This window comes from Lepus europaeus, chromosome 1 (genome assembly GCF_033115175.1).
Source record: "Lepus europaeus isolate LE1 chromosome 1, mLepTim1.pri, whole genome shotgun sequence".
Taxonomy (NCBI): Eukaryota; Metazoa; Chordata; class Mammalia; order Lagomorpha; family Leporidae; genus Lepus; species Lepus europaeus.
The window spans coordinates 181349898-181354406 of NC_084827.1; positions in this window are offsets into that span (position 1 = coordinate 181349898).

Below are 4509 nucleotides of genomic sequence, written 5' to 3' on the forward strand. Positions count from 1 at the left end.
TCCTAGCATTTTTTAATGTAATTACTCTGTGTATTTGTTATATGTCTTCACCTTCCTTATCATTCTTTTGTTAAAAAGATGTTATTTATTTGAGAGGTAGAGTTACAGAGAGGTAGAGACAGAGAGGAAGGTCATGGTCTGCTGGTTCACTCCCTAAATGGCTGCAACAGCTGGAACAGGGCCAATCTGGAGCCAGGAGCTTCTACTGGGTCTCCCATGTGGTGCAGGGGCCCAAGCACTTGCGCCATCTTCTGCTTTCCCAGGCGGTAACAGAGAGCTGGGTCAGAAGAAGAGCAGCCGGGACATGAACCAGCGCCCGTACAGGATGCTGGTAACGCAGGCAGAGAGTTAGCCTACTGCACCACAGTGCTAGCCCCCGGAATTCTAGTTTTGAAACTCTTTTAGATACAGCTCTGTTTTTAAAAAATCTCACGCAGTTTTGTGCATGGCGGTATGTCTTTTCTGTCAATCAGTATTAAGAGAATCCTTCCTCCTAGGACTGACGTCTGTGCAGGGTCTTTGAAAAGTTTATGGAAATGTGTGTCGTGGAATACTGTGTCGGGCCCAGAGGTTGAAGTCCTGGCCTGCCGTGCCGGCATCCCATCTGGGCACCGGTTCACGTCCCGTCTTCTGCACTTGTGACCCAGCTCCCCGCCACTGCTCCTGGGAAGGCAGGGGAGGGTGGCCCAAGTGCTTGGGCCCCTGCACCCATGTGGGAGACCTGGAAGAAGCTCCTGGCTTCGTTTGCAGCCATTTGGAAGTGAACCAGCAGACAGACGGGAGACCTCTGTCTCTAGTTCTCTCTGTAACTCTTTCAAATAAATAAAAAATTTAAAAAAGAAAAAAAACTATAGATTTCACATTTTGTACCAAAATACAATTATCTCTGAATTCTGTCTCTCGGCACCTTCGCACTTGCTCATCTTCAGACCTCGGGTTAAATGGGCGGAAGGCCTTTGCCAGCCCGCAGACTGAGTCAGGTCTGCCCCCCCCCACCCCCCCCCAGCCCCTGGGTTCCCCAGATGCCCAGCGTACAGGGGCTTCCTAGGATATTGTTCTGGGCTCCAGGTTAGGTGCTGACTGGACTCGGAGTGATTCTTACATCAGGCAAGTCCAGGAGAAGGGACTCTGAAATGCGGTTGGTTCGTTCCCATCCCAGTCTCCTCCCCCAGACCGTGGAAATTGTGTGTTTTGTTTTATAAAGGCAGGGCAATCACTTCTGTGCGCTCAGCGCGTACATGGCAGCAATGACCGATTCAGTCATCAGTGGATGATGTCTGAGTGTTAACGGAGGATTTGATAAGGTGGGGCATCTCCCCCCGAACCTGCAGGTGTAACTGGCAGTGGGACAGTCGTCAGAGACGGCCGGTTTGCTCTAGCAGTGTGTGAGTTCGCGTGTTCACATCTTCACCAGCACCTAGTGTTCTCTGGTAAATAATGTCGTATTTTAAAGCCGTTCTGGTGAATGTAAAGTGTATGTTGGTCACATAGGCGTCCCTGGGTAGTAGTGACTGTGAGCACTTTTCCTGTGCCCAGGAGTGGCTCATACGCTGTGTGTGTGTGTGTGTGTGAAGAAAATACCCAGTGTTCTTGTCCCTTTGCGTTAGGTGTGTGTTTTAACAGTGGGCCGGCAACTTCATTTCTGTTTGAAAGGCAGAATAGCAAACACACGTTTCATGTGCTCATTCGCTCCCCAGATGCCTAAGCAGTCTGGGCTGGGCCAGGCTGAAGCCAGGAGCCTAGAACCCAATCCAGGCCACCCATGTGGCCCCCAGGGACACAGCACTTCAGCAGTTACCTGCTGCCTCCCAGGGTGTACATGAGCAGGAAGCAGAGCCAAGCCTCTGACGCGTCCCCTGCGCCCTGGCATCAGCGACCTCGGCCTGTCCTGCCACGCCGCTCACCCTGCCCGAGTCTCTGAAGGTTTCATTTGCACAGGTTCTTCAGGCGATCTGTGAGTCTCCTGTTGGATACAGGCTTGTGGACGTGTTCTGCCAGGCTTTGCTGTCTGTCTTCAGTAATAGTTCTGAGGAACAGAGTGTTTTAATTTTACTAAGTAAATTCCTAGAATCTCGTACTTTGTTAATCTGTTTGTCTAACATACTATTCTGTCAGCAGCTGAAGATTTATAATCATAGAATACATGTGATGACATCATAAAATTAATGGGAAATGAAATTAAAAGGTAAACCTTATTTCTCAGTACCAGCCCATGAAGTTCAAGACACCTTGATGAGTGCTAATACAGCCATTTAGTCAGTCTCTAAAGAATTAAGGTCCTGAGAATTTAACAGTGCCAATGTAATCATCTTTACACTTTTGGCTGAAGAAAAATAGATGCCCTTTAAAGATTTTTTTATTTAAAAATTTTTTTGACAGGCAGAGTTAGACAGAGAGAAAGATCTTCCTTTTCCGGTGGTTCACCCCCCAATGGCCACTACGGCTGGCGCACTACGGCTGGTGCGCCAATCCGAAGCCAGGAGCCAGGAGCTTCTCCTGGTCTCCCATGGGGTGCAGGGCCCAAGCACTTGGGCCATCCTCCACCACACTCCCGGGCCACAGCAGAGAGCTGGACTGGAAGAGGGGCAACCTGGACAGAATCTGGCACCCCGACCGGGACTAGAACCCGGGGTGCCGGCGCCGCAGGTGGAGGATTAGCCTATTGAGCCGTGGCGCCAGCCTTTAAAGATTTTTTTTTTAAATTAGGAAACAAAAAGAAGTGAGCGCTTGATCAGGACAGTAAGGTAGGTGCTGATGATTTCTCGGGGAAGTTCGTGGTCTCAGGTGTATGTTACTCATTTCAGTGATTATCGGCAATGTTGTCACATGGTCGCACCACAAGTCAGTTTTGGAACATTTTCATTTCCCCACAAAGGTCCCTTGTGCCCATTCATAGTTACTCAGTCACTCTCCCCGACCTTGCCCCAGGCAGCTCTGATCTGCCCATCTCTAGACACTGCTTTTCTGGACATTTCATTTAAATGAAATCCTGCAATATGTGATCTCTCCCGTCTGGCTTTCATTTAGCTATTTTTTTTTTAATTTTAAGTGATAAGCTTTTTTTAAAAAAAAGACTTATTTATTTATTTGAAAGAGTTACAGAGAGAGAGAGGAGAGGCAGAGAGAGAGTGAGGTCTTCCATCCGATGGTTCATTCCCCAGTTGGCCACAATACCCGGAGCTGCACCGATCCGAAGCCAGGAGCCAGGAGCTTCCTCCAGGTCTCCCATGTGAGTGCAGGGGCCCAAGGACTTGGGCCATCTTCTACTGCTTTCCCAGGCCACAGCAGAGAGCTGGATCAGAAGTGGAGCAGCCGGGACTTGAACCAGCATCCATATGGGCTGCCAGCACTTCAGACCAGGGCGATAACCTGCTGCACCACAGCCCCATTTAGCTTGTTTTTGAGCTTAATTCATGAAGTGATGTGTTCCTTTTTATTACAGAAAGCATTCCATCGTATAACTATGTCATGATGACTTTAACATTTTTTAAGATTTATTTGTTCATTTGGAAAGCAAGAGTGACATCACCTGGTTCACATCCCAGATGTCCGCAACGGCTGGGACCACAACACTAGCTCTGCTTTTGTTTTTCTTAATGTTCCTTGGAAATTAAAAACAAACAGATCATGGCCGGCGCCGCAGCTCAATAGGCTAATCCTCCACCTGCGGCACCGACACACCGGGTTCTAGTCCCAGTTGGGGCGCCGGATTCTGTCCCGGTTGCCCCTCTTCCAGGCCAGCTCTCTGCTGTGGCCCGGGAGTGCAGTGGAGGATGGCCCAAGTGCTTGGGCCCTGCACCCCATGGGAGACCAGGAGGAAGCACCTGGCTTTTGGCTTCCACCGGCCGTAGCGGCCATTTGGGGGGTGAACCAACGGAAGGAAGACCTTTCTCTCTGTCTCTCTCTCTCACTGTCCACTCTGCCTGTCAAAAACAAAACAAAACAAATACATCTTGGGGCCAGCACTGTGGTGCAGTGGTTTAAGCCACCGTCTTAGTGCCAGCGTCCCATCTCGGAGTTCTGGTTCAAGTCCCAGCTGCTCTGCTTCTGACCCAGCTCCCTGCTGGTGTGCTGGGAAGACAGCTGAAGATGGCCCAGGTGCGGAGTCCCTGCCACTCATGTGGGAGACTTGGATGGAGCTCCTGGTTCCTGGCTTGGGCCTGGCCCAACCCTGGCCAGTGTGGCCATTTGGGAAGTGAACCAGCAGATGGAATCAATCAATCCCCTCCCCTCCCCCCTTCCCTCCCTCTCTCCATCCCTCTCTCTCTCTCATATAAATAAAACAAATCTTTAAAAAGACTGTGTCTTATCCTTTATATAACTGTCATTCATGCTTTTAAAAAGGTTACTCAGCTGTTCTGTCAGTTTTATTGTTTATTATCCCTCTGTTGTTAGGTATCTACAACTATTTTGTCAAATTCTTCTTATATTTCTGTTATATTTTTTAAAAATGTAATGCCAAATCCGTAATCGTTTAACATTTATTCCTCTCTAGCATCCGTATCCTCG